This window comes from Eucalyptus grandis, chromosome 8 (genome assembly GCF_016545825.1).
Source record: "Eucalyptus grandis isolate ANBG69807.140 chromosome 8, ASM1654582v1, whole genome shotgun sequence".
Taxonomy (NCBI): domain Eukaryota; kingdom Viridiplantae; phylum Streptophyta; class Magnoliopsida; order Myrtales; family Myrtaceae; genus Eucalyptus; species Eucalyptus grandis.
Window position 1 is genome coordinate 44436338 of NC_052619.1, and position 21735 is coordinate 44458072.

General features: G+C 40.6%; 1 pseudogene; it reads left to right on the forward strand.

Annotated features, from left to right (window-relative positions):
- The first annotated feature begins 12270 nt into the window (after positions 1-12270).
- On the forward strand, positions 12271-18451 carry LOC104432489 (annotated as a pseudogene).
- Positions 18452-21735: the final 3284 nt, after the last annotated feature.

A 21735-nucleotide genomic window follows, 5' to 3' on the forward strand; every position in this document is an offset into this window, starting at 1 on the left:
GGGATACATATAATTCTAAGCTAGTCCATCATCAAAATGTGAGTTGAAATTGATATGTGAAAGCTATCTGTAACTTAGCATAGCCAACATTAGCTACTTGATGAAGTTTGTCAAATTTTCATCTTTACTTGAATTCATAAAATCCATTTTCTTCTCCCCCTGCTTGCTCTGCTTATGTTGTTCATAAGTTTTTTTTTAGATTTAAATTAAATCCATCAGTTTTGTGGCTCCAGATTCAATTTAGCACATATATTTAATTTACGGAATAATTCCTCCATATTACGAGAGTGCTATTAAAAGGAGTAACATGTAAAACTAGTAAGATTTTGCCTTCTGTTGAGGATGAAACCTGTCATTTTCTGGCTTAACAAATTATGGATCCTTAGACTGATCTGGAAAAATCTGATTTAGCCGGTTTTTATTGGATAGAAACCATATGAATTAAAGGCAACTCGGTGCTCTTTAAGTGTACTCTAGAGCAATATTAAGATAAATGAAATAACATTGGATCTTTGACTCTTCCCTCTTTCGTTGTTGACTGAGATGGGACATCAACGACCCAAAATGGTAAAGAGCAAAAAGGAATAAATTCATTCACACCCATCATCTTAGTACTACCAAATTTAAGACTTCGAAACGAGGTTAAGAATCTTGGGTTCTACTGCGCAATGAACAAAAGCAAAGGATCAACGCATGAAGAGAATAATGAAGATTATATACCTTCACCAACTTGTTTACCTTCACCAGCCAAAAGATTGAAGGGTCGACAGCAAAATGCAAGAAAGAAATCCAGAAGAAAACCACACGAGACCATCTATAATTTACAGGCATATACTATCCAGGAAACAATATGTGTGCCATTACAGGAAGGGCTGAAAGATTGTCTTCAATGCGAAATAACTGTAGTCATATGTCATCTTTTTAACATCTAAAAACAACAATTTCATTTGGCAAAATTTGCCAACCCTGTCATGAAGAGCATGGTATCTGAAAAGCACGTCACTCTCAAATGTACTTTTCATGCACATGGCAAGATATCACATGTTGCTGTGCATCGCGACACTGAAAAATTGACTTGATCTCAACATGAAATTAGCAATTTTGGCAAGATGAACTCAATTGATAAATTGTCAAAAGGTTAAGGATTTAATTGGTAAAATTGAAAAATTTAACACTAAATTGGTAAATTGTCAAAAGGTTTAGGGTATTTTGGACAATTTTTCCGAGAAAGATAAGGTAGAAGAAGCTCCTTAAATTGGAGAGTTGCAAGCTGACAAGGACATTTAAGGGATCACATTACCTTCATCCACTAATCATATGTTAAAGACAGCCAAATGACATTAGAATCAGCGACAATTGTCTTATTAGGCAGTACTAACATTTCGGCCTTCTCATTGTTCACATGAAGGGCACGGAGAATAATAACGAAACAAGAGAAAGCAGTGTACAATGATATACTCTTTAGTCAGGCATCAGATGTGTCTAGCAAAACCATTTAAGGCTCCGTTGCCTCCAAAATCAGATCACCAAGTTTTGTATCTTCAAGCTAACTTTGAATGGTAGTTGCAGATCACTTCTTTTAGGAACACTATTGGTGAAATATAACATGTGAGCATCCAAAGGATCAAGCATTTCCTTGTGCTGATATATCTAGCAATCTGGTCATCCAATTTGGGCAAACTAGGCAATGTTGGAAAGCTCTTGCAATGCACAACCCAATTATGGCAATCAATCATAATCTTAGCAGGGGTTAACTTTTGATCAAAATCAAAGTCGAAACTCAGTGAAAAAAAAAAGTATCTTCAAGGTCAACAATCTTTAATGAAATAATACAATTGATTCACGTCCAATTTGTGTTTGGATTGAGGGAAGGGAAAGAAAATGGGGGGTAGTAATAATCTAGGGACTTTTCTTTAGAGGCGGAGCAACAAGGGATGAACTTGATTTTCTAATCCCCGAAATAGTCAAATGATTCTTGTCCGTCTAAGTTATATTGAAAAACTTCATTAAATGCAGGAGTATTCTTCAGACCAGTTGAAAAGTGCATGACATAGGGTTTCCTTCCATTAAACCAAGTATTGCAGTTTTTACTGAAAACGCAGAAATGGTAAAATTGCATACATAGGGTTTCCTTTCGATAAACCACGCAATGCAGTTTTTTTCATGAAAACACAGAAATGGTAGGAGTGACTTACCTTTGTTCTTTTGGTCATAGACTTACCTTGTTTAAACGCTAAATAATCCAAACAGGCCAATTAAATTTTTCCTTAGCTCCTGCACTTTCAGAATTAAGGGAAAATTAAATTACCTTATGGCATCTTATTCTATAAAATTGGATCAAGCGTTGAATGGATTTCCAAGTTGATTGTTATTTTGAACATTCATCGAAATTGTTTAGATGGGTGAATTATTTCTAACATATAGCATATTGGCATGTTAAATTATGATATATAGATACTGGATTAGCACTCATTGTATTGATATATGATATATGTTTACCGATGATTCTGATTTGGGGTTTAATCACAGTCGATGTGATTTATTAGGCTTTAACCACAGCCGATATAGTATTTGGGCCTTGTCACATGACGAAGCATGGTTAAGATTGGGTATTAAGGCATGCCAGGGACGACAACACTTGGGTATTGTTGGTCTGCGCCTAGTTTTAAAAAAAAAATCAATAAAAAATAATTTTTTCTTCAAATATTAGAAATAATGAGAGATTAATTGAGGGAAATTAATAAAAACACACATTCTGTTAAACCCAATTATGACACATTTTCAAATAATTTGAAAAAAAATTACACTTAGTGGTGCTCTAATTAATGGCTCCACTCAAATGTCCCTCACAATGATTCAAATAATATAGTGTCATTGTTGTTCTCGCGTCCATGTTGATTATATTCCTCCAGAGTTTTTTTTTTTTTGGTAGAATATATTTCTCCAGAGTTTTTTTGGTAAAGGTAAGATATATATTAAGAAAAGCCAAATGTACAAAAGAACTCGTCACCAGTAACTTGCACTCCAAATGTAGTACCAAAAGAAGTGGAAGGGTGACGAGATGCAAAAGCCGCAGAGGCGGCACAACAACAACAACAACAACAAGGCCAAACTAAGCACAGCTAGCTCCACCAGCTATCAAGCAAAGACAAAAAACAAAGAGGAGGCCATCGTCTGATCTAGGACCTAAGGGTCCCCATTGAAAATAATCGGGTCTAGACTCCAACTTCTCTGCAGCCTTTCGTTTCGAAATTGTCTTCGACGTTCTGAAGGTGATAGCCTTGTCGCGAACCACTTTAAAGATGTGGTTTTTAATGGCCGGAATAGAGAGAGGCTGGTCTCTAAAGATGATGGCATTCCTATTTTTCCAAATGATATGACACAACGCGCCAAATGAAAAACGGGCTATGCACTTATAGAAATCTTTCCCCATCAAATAGGTAGTTGCCCACCTGAAATTCTCCCCCAACCCTCGTTGCGCCGGGGGTAAATTGCATCCGGACGCCCAAAAGAAGGCAACGCTAGCCGTGACACGGCGGTCAAAAAACAAGTGGTCAAGAGAGTCGGGCACATTCTTGCAAAATGCACAGGTAGCATTTCCAATAATACCATAGGCCAAAAGGAGGTCTGGGTTGGAAGCCTACGTCGGCCATGAGCCAAAGATTAAGTTGATATCGAGGCACTATGGCGTTGTCCCATACAAAGGAGTACCAGTGGACCCGCGTCCTCTTCTTCCTGATGAAGTTCCACGCCGATGCCATAGTGAATTGGCCCGAAGAGCTTCCTCGCCAACAGCAACGATCCGGGTCATTCGTCAGGGTCGGAAGAGGTTGCCCCCACGATTGAAGCACCAATCTAAGAGCTTGGCCAGCATCTGAGAAGAGGTCAGCAACACAAGCTTGTCTAGAGAGCCCTGAACTATAGATAAGAGAGTCTCGAAAAGAACGAGTTCAAGGGCCCTCTAGGATGCCGGTTGTCAAACCCCGAGAGGTTGTTTGGCCATCACCAATTTTCCCACGAAGGCCATCCTGAAATTCCTTCTTAGGGTCAACAAGCTCTTCCGGCCCGGGAGCCGGAAGTTGGCTTCCTAGCAACCCAAAAATTCTTGTTTTTAAGAACGTGGAATGGACCCATCTACACCAAAGCGCTTCCTTGTCGGAGAACAAGATCCAAATATGCTTTAGCATGGAGGCTTTATTGCAATCTTGGAGCCTCCTAACACCTAGCCCTCCTTCATCCTTTGGAAGGCAAACGTCATCCCAGGCTACCTTCGTACCACCCCTACCTAGGTCCGGACCTTTCCATAGGAATTGTCTAAATATTTTCTCTATATGTTCTATCACAGCTGAAGGTAAGACAAAGACACTAGCCCAGTAGGCTTGTATAGCATGAAGAACTAACCTGATAAGCTGAAGCCGACCAGCAATAGAGAGGAAATGGTGAGTCCAAGACTGAACCCTTGCAATGATGCGATTGACCAGGGTACAACAGTCTGCTTTATTGATTCTCGAAGTGATAATGGGAACCCCCAAGTACCGAACTGGCAGGCTTCCTTCTCGAAAGCCCAACTCCAATAGAATATTATTCCTTAGGGAAGGATTGCCACCCGCCAAGAAGATTTCACTCTTGCACGAGTTAGGACGAAGGCCACTCCGAGGAGGAAAATATGTTTAGAGCTTCCTTAAGGAGAGTTACCGAAGGAAGGTGCGCCTCACAAAAAGGAAGACATCATCGCAAAGAAGAGATGTGAAAGACCCACTTGCCTTGCACCTCCAAAAGAATTTGAAATCGGGCCTCGAGGATTGCTTAAGAATGATCCCCGAGAGCACTTCCATGACCATAGTGAAAAGGTAAGGAGAGATGGGATCCCCTTGGCGAAGACCTCGACCGCTTGCAAAAAACCCGTGGAGCTCTCCATTCAAGGCAATTGAGAATTTCGAAGTGCGAACACACGTCATAATTAGGCTAGTGACAGAGTGAGGAAAGCCAAAGGCCAGCATGACATTCTCAAGGAAGCTCCAATCCACCGTATCATATGCTTTCCTGAAGTCCACCTTTATCGCACATTTAGGTAGATAAGGTGAAGGTGAAAGCTAGAGAATAGCTCTGGGCCGTAATATATTGTCCCTAATTCGTCTACCTTTTATAAAAGCGATCGAAAAGGGCCTATCATGTTCTTCAAAGCTAGGGCCACCCGATTAGCTAGCACCTTTGTAATACACTTGTAGATAGTGTTACAACAGGCGATAGGCCTATAATCCTCCACAGAAGTGGCGTTGAGCACTTTCGGAACCATTACCAAGATGGTATTGTTAACCTCCCTCAAGAGTTTTCCGGAATTGAAGAAGTCTAACACTGCAGTCGTTACTAAGGGACCTACCGTGTCCCGAGTTTTCTTTGAAAAACTCCATTGTGAAACCATCGGCCCGGGAGCTTTTTCTTGGGCAAAGAGAAGATAGTGTTCCGGATCTCTATCTCTCATGAATCGGTTGAGCAAGAAGAGCAGCTGATCAATCGAAAGTGGATGTTGGATAACCTCTCTCAAGTCCTCTAACGAAGGTCTAATAATCTCCCCTTGTGGCATCAAGAGGTCCTCAAAGAACTCTACAAACCTTCGTTGCACCAGGCGTGGCTCCGTCAGTATGTTCCCCGAAGAGTCGAGGACGGATAGGACTGTTCCTTAACTTGTCTTTTGTTAACATATTGATGGAAGAATTTGGTATTTCGGTCTCCCTCCTTGAGCCATCTAACCCTGGACTTTTGTCTAAAGAAGGACTCTTCCGAGGAGCGCAGCTCCGCAAAGATACATCTTTGGCTTTTCTCCACCTCGGCAAGGTCGGCGAAAAGGGATTTAGTTGTAATTCGCTTGGGTGGCCTCCATCATCTTCCGCGCATCAAGAGTTCTAGCAGATATATTAGAGAAGGAATCTCTGTTGAGTTGCTTAAGCCGACATTTGAGAGCCTTGAGTTTAGAGACAAGCTTGTACATAGGGACACCATTCCCCGGCGCATTCCACACTTGTGAGACAATTTCCTTGAACTCCGGGTGCTTCATCCAGAAGTCGAAGAACTTGAAGGGCTTCCTTGTATGAGTCGGATTAAGAATCTTCACCACCATAGGCGAGTGGTCCGAGATTCCGGAGCAAGGAAGGAGGCTTCGAGTAAGATAGATCCAAGCTCCACTTTGCATTCACTAGAACCCTGTCAATCTTTCTTGCTTTCCTAGTATGCCCTGAAGACGTAGTCCAAGTGTATCTAAACCCAACGAACCTCAAGTCTTCCAGCTCGGCTTGCTCCAAGCTTGTCCAAACTCATTGAAACAAGGGAGCCAATCTTGGAGCCACCGACCCGGTCCGATGGATCCTTAATAGCATTGAAGTCCCCCAAGACAAGCCAAGGAGTGTCTCGGAGATGGGTGCTTTTCATGATGATGTCTTCCCACGGCGGTCTCCTCGGCGAAAAGGAGTGATCTCCATAAACAAAGAAACACAGCAAGCCACCCCGAGTCTAGGCTCTCAAGGTTCCCATGAATTGCCCGCTTGAAAGAGAGAAGGTTTCAAATTTGACTCTCATGGGGTCCCATCCGACCCAAATTCTACCCCCGGGGAAGAAGTCATAGTTTGCGGTCAACACCAACCTCTCAATAGAGCTTTGGAAATGGAGTTAAAGCGATCTGTGGCACCTTAGTTTCCACCAAACCAACACAAGCACAAGTGGTTCGAAGTAATAAAATTACGAATCTCCGCTTGTCTAGTCGAATCAACCATACCTCTAATATTCCAAGCAACCTATATACATATGTACAAAAGAGGAAACGAGGAAGGGTTACCTCCTTTTCGGAGGCTTGCGACGGCTGCGGGTGGGAGCCGCTCGAGCGGCTGGAGGAGGTGGGTCGGGGAGGAAGCACGAGCGGCTTGTCACGGGTGTTCTCCTCCATGTTTTTCGTTGGAGGAGCCTTCGGCGATAGATGCGGGAGGGCCTTCGGCGATTGACAAGGCGAGAGAAGATCTTCATCGAGCTAAGGTGGTTGACGAGACTCATTCAATTCCGCTCCACTCCCTAAGCTTTTGCCTCACGGATGGCTAATGGGATCTTCCTCCATTGTCGAGGTGTGGTCATCCACACCGATTAGTGCTTGAAACCCACTCGAGCCCTCCGGGTGGAGGTTGATGGCAAGCTTTTAAGAGCTGCTTCGACCGCTTGAGAGGTGGTTCCTCTTCTCGAGCTTTTTGGATGGTCCAAATATGTCTCCTTGGGGGGGGAGATTTGTTCTTCTTTCCCTTGACTTGTTTCCATCCAAAATCAGCCTCATTCAGGTCTACCACCAGCATTGGTGAAGTCTCGAGAGGGCGGGCCTCCCCGGTGGGGGGGGGAATGGTCGAACTTGCTTCGGCCTTGCACCGCCTTCCGCCCATTCAAAGAGGTTGCACAATTGTGCCCAAATGAGCCACACTTCAAGCATTCTGCTGGCTTCCACTCATACTCAATGGCAATCGACCGAACAACTCCGTTTAGTCTTACCCTGGTCAAGTAGAACCTTGGCTTGTTTACTTGAATCTCCACACAAACTCTTGCAAAAGAGATCCTTTGAGATTGCTCCATGCGTTGATCAACAAATAACGGCTTGCCAATGGTGCTCGCGATGGCACTAATTGCGGGGCTGTCCATAGGTCAAGAGGAAGGTTTTCAAGCGAATCCACACTTGGCACCGTGGTTTGCTTCTCCCTCTTCAACTCTAGGAGCGGCTTCCATTGTTGCAAAACAAGTGCAACCCTTGCAAGCGTTATATGACCTTCTTCCAAAATCTTCCTTCGAACTCGGGGTCGGGGATGCGGAAGAAAAAGAAACCCTGGTCATCGGCAAAAACCTCAACAAGCTTCGGTCCCCAACATAGCTTGAGCGAGTTCTCTGTGAGCTGGAACGGCAAACTCTTTCCTACATAATATCCAACCAGACACTCATGCCATTTGGGATCCACCGCATCTAACACTTCTTCAGGAAGATCCACCACCGGGACATCATCCTCAAACGAGGGAGGAACAAAGGTAAGGTCATACCCTTTCGCATTTTTGCAAGTTTCGCAACATTCGCCCACGTCAGGACAGCCGGGCGTCTAGTTTCTTCGCTTGTTTTGCGAGGCTTGAGGCCGTTTGGAAGCCGACCTCGCTCTACTTCGTCCTCTCGGCGCCTATCCGCCTATAGCTTTGGGACCACGGTTTGAGGTCTCGCTAGTGCGGGAGCCTTGCCCGTGTGCATGGAGGCCGGGCCTCCTTGTCTCGATTGAGGAGGCTAGACGTCCTCTCCAATTCATCCCTCAATTGTGCCGTATTACTCGGCTCACCACCCCTGACCATTGGAGCAGCCATAACACTACCCAACCAGCTAAACCCGAGTCCTCTACACATCAGCCATCTAGAGAGTAAGAGACTAACCGTTCGGACGCCTCGCACCTCTCGGGTTGGCTGGACGCAGCAAGGACGGGGCAGGGAGGAGGACCAACAGACCGCTCAGGAGCAAGGCGGGCTCCAGCAACCGTTCAAGAGCGGGCGCGGCACAGCAAGGTCCGAACAGGGGAGCTCCAGCACCCGTTCAAGAATAGGCCGCAAAGCACAGCGTCGAGCACCAGCAGCAGTTCGGTGCAGGGCACGGCACAGCAGAGGAGCACCAGCAACCGTTCAATGAGCCGAGGGAGGCTTACCTAACGTTGTTGGGACGCCTGCGAAGCACAGACCCGAGCCGCACCAGCACCGCACCTCCAAGGGCCGAGCGGCGCAGCGAAGGCGATTTCGAAGCTCGGATCTCGCGCGCGGGGATGGAGAGAGTCTAATCCGTTCGGTGAGGAGCGAGGCCTTCCCGAGGAGCTGAACCCCAATTTTCACGCCAATCGGAGGTCCGGATCGGCCGGATTGAGCAGCTGACGCCGGCGAGCTACAGTTCAAAACCCCAGAGGAAGAGAGGCGATGAACAGTACCCGTGCGAGCATTTTGGCTTTTTTTTTTCCTTTATTTCTCCAGAGTTAATTCTTGTAAAAACTAATTAACCCCTACAGTAACCATTTCTAGATTTTACGCAAACAAGTTGGATCTATTTAACTTCCAAAAGTGGGCTTGTAGCGAACATAGATTTTGAAGGTATGTACGCCGGTGGAATGAGTGAGTCACAAGTCATAATAGAAACAATCGGAGAAGTGGTAGTTCACCTCTTCCGCCATTTCAGGTCCTCGAGGTCATTTTTGCCAATTCTATCGATATGCTTGGAGTAGTCTATTCCCAAGAACTACCCCAGCTCATTGGTAAACAATGAAGACGAAGACTTAGCGGGCAGTGGGGTGTTTTTCCCACTTATAAAACAAAGACAATATAGATTTGTGGGCACTACTCAAAGAGGCCGCGTTGTTTGTCCGTGGCATAGAACTTGTCGTATAATATTAACCGAAATATGCCACGTACATATTTGAGAGCCATCACATTGTTATCACCAATTTGTGTTCCACTTAGAACTCCTAACTAAGTCCCAAATGTTTGTAATATGAAACAAAAAGAGTTCCAAGCTCCTCCAACTTGAACTTTGGATCCAAGATAGTGGCTACCGAACAAAAGTGGGATGTTTTCGTAATATTTAGGGAATTTCACCTTTATGGCCAATTCAATTGACATTAGGTATAGAATTGGAAGGACTCGATTGCTTGACTGCTAATTTAAATCTTCGGATTTCAATTTTCAATAAATTCTTAGTTTTTCATGTGGTTTGCAAGTTCATACTCGCATTCCAAGGTCCAAGAGGAGTATCAATGGAACTAATCCACCTTGGTGTAAAACAATAGCTTGAATTATCATGTCAGAAAATCAGAATGTGATTATTTCAAGCATGATTTCGGCTATTAGTCAAATCTGACGCATAAAAAACTAGTCAAAGATTTCTAAACGACGACTAAATCCCCTAAGAAAATCACTAAATCTGGGCAGAATAAGAAAGCTTCTAGAGGAAGTAAGCGTTACACCTATACACTAGCACAAGAACATAGGCAACTAAATGGAAGATGAAAATCCCAAAACTAATCAGGTGAATCTGCAGATCTGTACAAAGCTGCGACAGACCATTTTGATTTAACAAATTCCTTCATACTCTTCGCAACTCAAAGCCGCCTAAGAGTTGGCAAGGATCAGTTTAATGATCAACGACGACCAAATCTAACAGGAAAATGGACCTAATCTCATCTAATTGATTGTGATTTTTTTTTGGTATCGGTCATTTTTCTTACTAAAAGTAATCTCCTAGTAACATATCATCTCATAACTTTTTGAAGACAACATAATTTCGTTTCTATAGCCGTAGGCTCCGTAGGTCCCATAGTTTGTAATATTCTATTAAAAATTGTAATCTACCTTATAGTCAATTTATTTTCTTATTATTAATAAATTATCTAATGGATCCTAACTTTCATTCGATGTAAGGGCGTGTTTGGTAACGATTACTGTTCCGGGAGCGATTCGACTAGAAATGATTATTTTGATTGTTCCCAGGAAGCGATTCGAAAAAAAACGTGTTTGGTAAGCTGTTCAAAATTTTTTTATTACGGAATAGAATTGCGTTTGGTATCGTATTAATTGATTCTGTTCCAAATTAATTTCTTTTGATTTTTAAATAAATTTTAAATAATTTCTTTACTTTTTCTTTTTTTTCTTTTTTCCTTTTTTTTTTTTTTTTTTCTTTTTTTCCCCTTTTTCCTATTCTTCTTCTTCTTCATTTGGCCGGTCGCGGACCGCGACCGGCCAGACGAGGGCCGGTGGACGCTCACCGAAGCGTCGCCGGCCCTCGGCGAGGCTCGCCGGCCACGGCGGGGCTCGCCCGGCCCGCCGGTGGCAGGTCGGCCTCGCCGTCTTTGGCCGGGCGAGGCCGGCCGGGCCTCGCCGGTGGGTGGGCTTGCCTCCGGCGAGCTCGCCGGACCTCGCCCGGCCTGGCGAGCCTCCGCGACCTCGCCGACCGGCGACCGGCGGCGGACCGGCGACCGGCGGCGGCGGCGGATGGCGGCCGGCGATGGCGAGCAAAGAACGAGATGTTGAAAGAGAAGAACAAGGTTTTACCGTTTTGATTCTTTTCGATTCTCGGACGTAGAATCAAATTTTTTTATTCTCAAATCTTGTCCAAAATCGTTCCGGGAACAAAAAGTTTACCAAACGCGATTCTCGTCCCAAACCGATTCTCTGGGAACAAAAAATCAGAATTTGGCTTTGTTTGGCAAGTTGCCAAACAGGCCCTAAATAATCATCCTCACTAATAGTAATTTATCTCTAAAATATCGTTTTGTAATTTTTCTTATGGAGGATGTAATTTTTGTTTGGAGGGCATAAATCTTTGGCAACTGTGCCTTGTAATATTTCATAAAAATAGTAATTTATTCAGTTAATGGTAAATTTCTTTTTTGTATGTTTAATGAAATATCTGAATTTAGTAACTTTCTTTTACATTTTGTAATGTTTTGAGACTTATACGTTGGTCATTTTTCTTACTCATCTTAATTTTTTTTAATCAAATGAAAGTTTGATCACCTTTGTATTCGTAACTTATCTTTAACGTCTGCGAATTCAAATTATGACCAAAAGTCAGTTTTGCAAAACAGATTTAAAGGACCAATTTTTCCCCTTCTTATCTAGCTGTCCACGTTGAATGCGGGACTGGTCTAATAAAAGGAGAGCTTCGACTTATGGAATTTCCATTGTGATCATGACGTTTCGGCCACAACATAATAGTAATTTTCTTTTTCGCCAAACAGTAAAGTTGTGTTGGAAACTTATTTTTCCAAATTATTTGAAGTTTGTTCTTTCGAAATATATATAAAGGTAAAATGTAAAAATGTAAATTAAGATAAGTATTACTTTATCAATTTTTCCTTTTGCTGATACACAGCAACAGATAAAAAAAAATTGAGAAAACTTCTCGTGGTCTTATGTATGCAAAGAAGCCTTTTCCCATATTCCTATCTGCCAAGTTCAAGAATGATTCCCAAGCCCAATAAAAGATTAACGTAAAAAAGAGCCATAGCTCTATTGAGTTTTGAGGGGGGCAAAAAATAGAATTTCGATAAACTTCAGGCGCGAAAACGGAATCGGCTCCAATCTCTCCCATTCTCCAGCAGTCCCGCCATAGCTGGCAAGGTTTTTCGAACGAGAGCACTTCGGGCGCGCGCGCTCTCGAGAAGGTTGAAATTCCATTCCTGACTCGTGCATCATCGATCGATCGATCGAATCGCTCCGAAGAGGTTGAGATTCCATGGAGGATCGGGGCTTGGAGGAGGTGGAGGAAGCTCGGTTGCTGAGCTTGGCTCTCGAGTTCGGCTTCGACGAGGAGTCCGCCAGCAAGTGCTTGGACCATCTCGTTTCCCTCTGCGGTACCTCGAATCATCATTACCTCGTCGCCCATTTTTTATGCTGATTAGCGTTTGCAGAGGTTGCGTTGGTCCTTCTCGTAGTCTGCTTTAGGTTTGAATAGATCGGAGTGGTTCAGCGAAGTAGTCTTGCTGACGAGCGAAATGTCTGGTGCTGTTCCAGTTTGATATGTTTAGGTTGCTTTTCTCGGTTATTCGCCGAATTTCATGGTATCTGGTGATTAGGGAATGGCGTAATTGATTGTGTTGCGGGGATGATTGGTGAATTGATCAATTGTGCATTCCTAAATGAGAAGATTTATTGCAGTTAGGTCGTCATTTTGACAATGGCCATGGAATAGTCTACCTTTTGGATTCAAATGGACCGGAGCTGGTTAGTCCTGTCCTTAGTTCTCTGTGGGTTTTGCGGTGTAGTCTTCTTGACTAGCGAAATGTCTGATTTATTTCTGAACCAACCGCAAGTTACATATTGTGTAGATTGTATTTATTTGATCTCTTCTTTTTGTCAAGGAACTTGCAAAATCATCTCTCTTCTTTTGGTTTTCTTAAGGTGACGCAGGTCGAGAGTTTATCACTGTGGAGCACTGTGGCGATGATTTTCTAGCAGAACTTGCTGAAACTATGCAAGACATTGAGGATTGGGATGATTTGGAAGCTGCAGAATCAGAAGCTTGTGGAGTTTTGACTGATTTGTTTGGCCAAGATACCCCAATGACGGTAAATGCAATGTTGTGACGATGTTAATATTATATAGGATTCTCCACAACCTAAAAAAAAATAAAATCAAACATAAAAAAATAAAGTCAAACATTTCTTGAGGTGGATTCCTCTGCTGAAAGTGAAGACGAAGATGATATATTATATTTGGCAGTACCCTGAGCAATTCGTCCACTCAACTTCTGGCCAGACGATCTCTAGAATCCATTGTATGCTTCTGAAAACTGTGAAGTTGTCTCACTCATTTCTGCCCCCACCAGTTTGAAGGGATTAAGAAAAAGAAAGAAAAGCATGGTGGCTTGGCATGTTTTTTCCCATGCGCAAAACTAATTTGGTTGATAGTTGTTAAGTTTGTGGCTTAAGTTTTTGATTCATGGACCTGGATTTGATTAGTCCTTCTCAGAAAACTATTGGGAAACACTTTCCACATGTCTCATTCATTTTTGACTGACTCTTGCAATTGAGGTTTTGGTTAGTGAGAAATTGATTTATTTCTTATTGTAATTCTCTCCGGGTCACTGTTAAACTACTCCTCCGGTTGATGTAGATGAAATTGCCCATCCCCTTAAATTAGCGTGTTACTGTTCTTTGCTCTTAAAATTATGTGTTTCTTTGATCATTTCCAGTTTGCTTGCAATTCTGCTCAGCAAAAAACCTTACGTAGTGTACCTGTATAAAAGCACTTAGTAAATTGCTTATGAGGGCTCTCATCCGATCAAATGCATGCTAGACACTCCTAACTTGCCAGTTACTTCCACAGTCTGTAAGATCTAAAATGACATATATCAATACTGTTTGGTCAATAAAAACGGTTCATTCTTGTTTTGGATATGTAACAATAGCTATATTTCTCAAATAATTTGAGAGTGTGGTACATCAGTGTTGAACTTAGCATCCAACGTCTTTGATAAGTGTGTTTTGCAAAATGGATGCTTGGGATTTCTTGGTGCACAATTTTCATTTTCCATCACCACGTGTCAGAAACTATTTATGGTGCTGAAGAGGCTTATTTGTGTTGAAGCACTGTAAGAGCACTGTCACTTATGGTTCGATATCATCAGCTTCAAATAAAAGATATCTCTCTCAGATTTCGACATGCAAACAAGGAACTCTGAGTTATGAGGAATTGCAAGCCTTGGATGACGTAGAATTGGCAATGTTGTAATATTTGGAAACAAGGCATTTCGACCAATGTAGCATCAGGCTTGCAAAGCTTCTGTAGCCAAGCAAGATTGCTTCATTCTCATGCCCACTGGAGGTGGTAAAAGTTTATGTTACCAGGTCAGCGAAAGTTAACATTATTTCATTTGTGTATTGATCGAATGTAGAAGTATGCATGGAGACAATGTTTAGAGCACAAGCCCTGTGCACTTTGGTGAATGGTTCTGCCAATTATATACTAGATGGGTAGACCTATTTATCGAAATTTAAGCTATAAAATGATCTTGCAATCTGCTTTGTTAGAACTGTTGAGAAGTTTGTGCTGAAAGACAGGATATTCCTGTTCTTCCTTCACCCATCTCTGTCCATTCCGTAATTTCTAGAACTTGAGGTTTGTGCTATGCTTCTAGGACCTTCTAATTACTTACTGGAAAATTTATCTTGTTTTTGCATGTAAGTGTTGTCATTAGTCATATTTCAGGTCCGATTCATAACGGTTATTAAGTCAAAGAGGAATAAGTTTTCAAAATACTTGCACCAAATACAGATTGTAGATGTCTATATATCCTATGTAGGTATGTGCTATGTCATCATCTCAACTAAAGGTAATCATTTCCATAATTGGTTTGAAATGGATGTCCTTTCATATAAGATGGATCTTGGAAGCATGCAAAATATCTGGTCCACTGAATCATGAAGGAAGATATTAACCTGAATTTATTAAGTTGAATTATCTTGAAATGTTTTCTGTTCAGTCTTGAAGTAGTTTATATATGTTTCTAGCTGAAGTAATTATAAGACAAATAGTGATGACTAGTGCCTTCTGATCAGCTGAAGGTGAACAAAAGAGTTATTCCCCCATCCCTTTTCATTTGCTCTTCTGGTGTTTTTACCCTTCATTTCAGCTGCCAACAACTCTTAAACCAGGTGTCACAGTTGTTATATCTCCCTTGCTATCTCTCATCCAGGATCAAATAATTACTCGAACCCTCAAGTACGGAATACCATCAACTTTCTTGAACTCTCAGCAAACCTCTGCCCAGGCAGCAGCTGTCCTCCAAGAACTAAGGCAAGGTTTAACTCTCTCTCTCTCTCTCTCTCTCTCTCTCTCTGAAGTATTCTCTCTCCGTTCCTACTGAAGTATATCCTACCATACAATCTTAGCCTTCCAAGAGAGGTACATTTTTATGTAGTTATTGAAAAGATGCATGCCTAAGATGTTTCCCTTAAAAAAATTTTAGCATCTTAGCCTTCCGAGAGAGGTATATCATACTATACAATCTTTGTCCTGCCATAAGATGTTGGGCTATGCTCCATATGTTGCAACAAGATTTCCATTGGACTTCCAAAACTTTTTTTTTTCTTTTTGGCTGAGTGTTGGGATTGTCAAGTCATTAATCTTCACTGCTTTACCTGCCTTTTCAGGAAAGATAAACCATCGCACAAGCTGTTGTATGTAACTCCTGAAATGATTGTGGGAAACTCATCATTTCTCAAGATATTGAAAGGCTTGCATAGAAAAGGACTACTTCTGATACCTTGTAACTTTTTCTGAAAGTTTCTTTTGAACTTTTTGATATGCGGCCATCACGCATTGCCGGCACAACTCACTGGTTTTGTTGTTGATGAGGCACATGGTGTGAGGTATGCTCTTTGGCATCCTTGTATTTGAAGCAAAGATCAAGCTAGAGTTACATTAAAAGGAATAAGTATTTATGATGTTCCCACTGCAAAAGTACTGTCCTTGTTTGAGATAGAAAAAAGCAAGTTAACTTTTATATATGCCGACTCAAACTCTTTTTTTTTTCTTTAGCATTTTTACATCTTCTGTGTTTCTGGCCTAATTACATTGTCGATGTCACGCTGAACCTTCTGAAACCCCTAAAACCCAGACCTTCTGTGGAGTTCTAGTATAACAGAATGCAATATTGAAATAACTAATTATGGAAATGGTCTAGTTCCTACTTTTGTGAAAAATCAGCGGCACATCATTTATCATAGTAAGCACAATGCAGACAACTAAATTTAGCTCCACGGAAATTACTTTCGGAAGTAATTGAAAGTGTCCATGTTTGGCACAATAGTCAGGTCTTTTATGTTGGTTCTTGTGTCCCTACTTATTCTCTTAACTTTTATACCATGTATTAACAACTTGAGATATAAGGCAAAAGTTTACGCATGTGATCATTGATTGTGTTTCTTATAAGGTCTTTATTGGACTTGCTCTGCCAGTGCGATTTTGTGAAAGGAACACCATTGCTGTTTTGAGCTTTTCTCAAAAATTTGAATGATTGTAAACGAGTAAAGTTTATCGATCACTACTTTCTTGATTGTCATTATTGCAGTCAATGGGGACATGATTTTCGTCCGGATTATAGGGGACTAGGATGTCTCAAGAAAAAATTTCCATAAGTCCCAGTGATGGCCTTAACTGCAACTGCCACTCAGCCAGTTTGTGAGGTACGAAACTTGCACATTATCCTCCAAATTATGTTGAAGAAATCATTTGGGTCTCATTGAAATGTACATCCATTGCAGGATATCCTAAAAGCTCTCAGGATCCCCCATAATCTTGTTCTCTAGACAAGCTTTGACAGACCAAACCTAAAATATGAGGTGATATTTAAGACCATGGAACCACTGAAGCAACTTGAAGAGCTGCTAAAGAAACATTTTGCTAATTTGTGTGGCATAGTGGATCGCCTCTCAAAGAGTGAATGCGTTGATATTGCTAAATACTTGAATGATAAGTGCGGTATAAAGACGGTGTACCATCATGCTGGATTAGCGGCCCATCAAAGAGTAGCTGTTTGAAAGAAATGGCATACTGGAGAAATCCGGGTTGTATGTGCAACCATTGCTTTTGGAATGAGAATAGACAAACCTGATGTTGTAAGTTAAAATGGACTCTAAGCCTTTGCCTATTTTTAGTTTTAGAGTCAAGCTGACATGCTGGCAAATACTCAACTAATTTACATTTTTTTTTTTTTTTTTTTTAAGTTTTAGTTTCACCGATTGGTTTATTAGTGTGCTTGGAAGTAAACTTTGCTGGTTCCATGGTCCAGTGGCCTGGTAAATTGTCATTCTTGGCTATTGATTGCAACTAGCGAATTATGTGTTTTTTTATCAAGTCAGATTCTTTCTTCCATGCATGGCCCTTCGTTGTGCTGAAATTAAGTTCAACTAGGATAAAGTTCTTTTCTTTACTGTAAAAGTGGCAAATGAATCTGATCTAATTTGTCTTCCTGTTATAATTTTTTTTATCAAATTTTAACTTTGATGGGTCAGTAAGTATATATTATTATTATTATTATTATATTATTATTATTATTATTATTATTATTATTATTATTATTATTTTTATTATTTTATGGCATGTGGTCAGCGTTTTGTCACCCACAACGCAATGTCCAAGTCAATCGAAAGCTATTACCAAGAATCAGGGAGGGCAGCAAGAGATAATCTACCAGCAGTGTCCATTGCTCTATATGCCAAAAAGGATTTCAGCCAGGTTGTGTGCATGTTAAGGTGTGGTCAAGGATGTAAAACCAAAATCTTTAAAAGTGCAATGGCTCAAGCTAGGAAAATGCAGCAATATTGTGAATTCAAGGTAATCCAATTTGTGTTCTCAACTTCAATTTGATGATCTCACCTAAGTGATGCTTCTTTTTTGCGTTTACACTCTCCACTTTGTTCTATTGATTGCTGTTAGTGTTCGTCTGGCATTACCCCGTCTGGATGCTGGATCATTAGATGGGTCTGTTGGCAACATATTCACATAATAATGGACCCTTTGGGCTAAACTCATATTCGGCACACCTAAATGGAGCAAAGTCTATTTGATAAACGGGTGTTTCCTCTCTAATTTGTGAATGTTTATGATGAGTGTCAGCGGCAAACCTTATGTGTGCTTGGCGAGTCTTTGAATCAGAAAGACTATAAATATGGTCCTAAAACTTGTGACAATTGTCTCAAAGCCTCTTCATAAAGGTAAACCTTTCAGGTGTCAACTCTCTTGAGGGCGAAAGGAGGTACCGACATATGCATGATCTTGAGCCGCACAGTTCTTCTAGTTCCATCATCCGCAATTATTGAAAGACCACATGGTAATGGAGGGGCAAAGGTCCTTAACTATGGACACAGAATTCTTCAGTTGTGATGGTCTTGTCATCTCATGTTTGTCTTTTCCTTTCATATGTTAGACATGTTTCTTGTCTAGAACTAATTATTTTCGTGAGGGGAACAAAATGCGGGTCGACATATAAACCAGAGAGGCATATGGGAACACATCCTCCAGTCTTGATTGATTGCAGAAGAAAAAGTTTCTTATTTCAGTTCAGCAAAAATTAACAATGAAATCAAATCATACAAGCGCATGTTGTCTTTCTTTCCCGTTTTCAATTAGTGATGAATGCGTATCATGACTGCATCTAAAGTTAGTTTACTTGCAGATTCAATTTTTCAAGTAGTATATCTTAAGATACAATTGATTGGTTCAAAACCTTTATTAGGGTATGATCATCAGTTAATCCAACTATTGAACACTGCCAGCTTTCTGGCCAGCAAGCATTGCATCGGTGGACTGGATTATTCAAGTCATTAGTGGACTAGGATCTTAGATCCCCATTATGCAATAGTTTTTCAGAGAGCACATGGCAATGCATCTATAATTCAATACCAAGGGATTTAACATGGTTTTATTATTCTTGGGTCCGGGACAACGTTAGATTCATTTTGACTTGGACGTGTCAACTGCCCAATAATGCTCTCACGGGGCACTTATCAGTTGTTTCTTTGTTGTATTTGCATAACAACTCACGGTGATGATTGCATATATATGTGTGTGTGCGTGTGTGCGCGAATTGCAGCCAACGCTTTGCACTCAGAAGAGTAGTTGGAATCCGCACGGTTTTGATGACGGCACAGCATCGCACAAGGCGAGGGAAATTGACAGTATTGGCCCAGAAGAAGATAATTCATTTATTGCCTTTGGAAGTGAGAACAAAATTGTTCCTCTGAACGTTAGTGCGTCATGAGTCATTTGAAAAGGGTTGTTTTCGAAATATATTGGACTGGGGGATTCTCTTCGGCCTAGGAAAAGAAGAAAATTTGGGCTATACCCATTGTCCTCTGAAGACCACAGAGGAGAGCCCGTACTGTAGTAAATCTTCACGTGAGGGCAAATAAACTTTGGAAGCTTGTAAGAGAGTAGTAACTGCAGCTCAGATTGCATGGGATTTTAGAGGAAGAACAGCTGTTACATGGATCGATATAGATAAATGAGCAATAAACAAATAATCCTATAGATTTCTGATATCAATTGACTGAAATCTCCTATATTATAGAAGTGGCAACTAGTTAATTATCATCAAGCTTAGTGACTCTATGATCACGTAAGTATCAAAATTACAAGTTTGAGTGGTGTGGTAACTGAAAGTGATTGATTTGTGCCCTTCAGTCCTACTAAATAATGAATTATTGGCATACCGTTTAGTTGTGGTGATGGATTTGCTATTATTGAAACTTATATTATAGGCGATACTTGATGATAATGACTTAAATCAAACATTCTGTAATGAATGGGAAAATTGTATGGTTACAATCAGAGATAAACGATACGAATTGACTATCTCTACCCTTTAATATTTATTAAAGGATTGGAAGGTGATTGTCCTTGTTTAGGAATTTGAGATGGTCCTCTTATCATTTTAAAGAGGACCCTAGTGGCTATAACACAAGCTAGTTTTTTGGTTGACTCTGAGCCATGGACTATGCCACATGTTTCTATGTGATACATGCACATGGTTGTACATCATAAGAGAGATCAAATTGGATAAAGTGATTTAAGTCCCCCAAAATAAAAGGAAAAAGACAAGTTAATGGTGACTTTGATGCACAAGAAACACTTGTTCGAATCAGACTGTCTGTCATGGGGTATTCTTCATTTGTACATTTTCTTGGCTTATACTCTATCTATTTAAGTATTCTTTATCCCAAATCTTATAGGGATTGTACTCAAATAGTCATATTGTTGACCATATATCATCATTGCATGTATGGAAATTTTAAAGAACCTTCAAAATTGGAACCTCTAAAAAGTTGTATTATTGACTATCGAGGAAGGTTTGTACGGTGACTCCATTTCAAAATTGGGACCGCAACAAAGTCATTTGGAATGTGCATGCAAATTTCAGAAAAAAGGGACATGGTCTTAGCAGATATGCTACCTAACGATCCTAAGTCGATTTCGATTAAATGCACGTTGTCTTGTTCTCACATTTGACTACCAAGACCGAAATTGGCTTTGTTTTTGGTCAACGGAGGGGGTCTACGTTTCATGCATGTCAAGTGGCAGTGTTTGTATGACCAAAAACAAAAAAAAATGGCAGTATTTGACCCTCAACCCAAGACTATTCTGTAGCATCGTGTAAGAGGTAAAATAGGTAAAAAAAGGAAATACATGAATTATGCTTGATGCCTTTGAGTACTGTAATTCATTTTTTTGGAGACGCACACTAAAACCAAACGATTTGTCTTTTCCGTTTCTTTCCCAGCAAGAGAAAAGATCGTTTAAGAGAAATTGATGTTAATAATCCATAAACTTTTATTCAACGTGTGATAATCATTTATTCAATATGATCCTTAAATTATTCTTTAAACTTGTCAAAAGAATCATAGACTTATTTCTTAATCCATATTTGATGTGATGAGCTATTATATAAATTGGCTATATTCCAAAAAATTGGTCATAAATGGTTTTAGGGTGGTAAAAACTAAAATAATATGTGTAAATGGATTCACCGCTTACTTAAACTCAATTTACCTCTATGACTCTCTTTTTCCTCTCTTGCCCTCATCCAATCTTGTGCTCACTTTACGTTCTCATCTTAATTTAAACATGAATTTTCCTAAATTAGGTCAAACATGAAAGTTTTCTAGTCATATGGTTAGATTTTGTATTAATTGGCTTGATTACAAGTCACTAAATTTGTATTGCGTTGAAATGTGTCAAAAATGAGTTAAATTAATCAATTTGAGTCGAACTATTTTCGACTTTACCCATCCATTTAACGAGTTTACTTTCTTTGATTAAATAAGGAAGAGAGTCATCACATTTCCTAATTTATTACCAAATGTGCAATCTAGTCACTTAATTTATTTTTGTCACTCTATCGAATTGAAATGTATCTTCTTGAAAAAAATTTCACGACAAGGTACATAAGTTATATGACTCATTTTTTTTTTTTAAAGTTGGAATACCATTTTGTGTAACTCGTTCTATAAAACATTATTAGTTACAACATGATATGCCAACAATTTTTTTAGCCCAAAAGAACATACTCTCTCCTAAATTGCAACCTACCAAGTATGCAAAGTAACAATAATAACGAAAAATTAATCCCATTTGATCTAGGAAGCAAGAATCCCCTTACCCTTTCTGACAGGACAACAAAAAGACACCAACCCGCAAA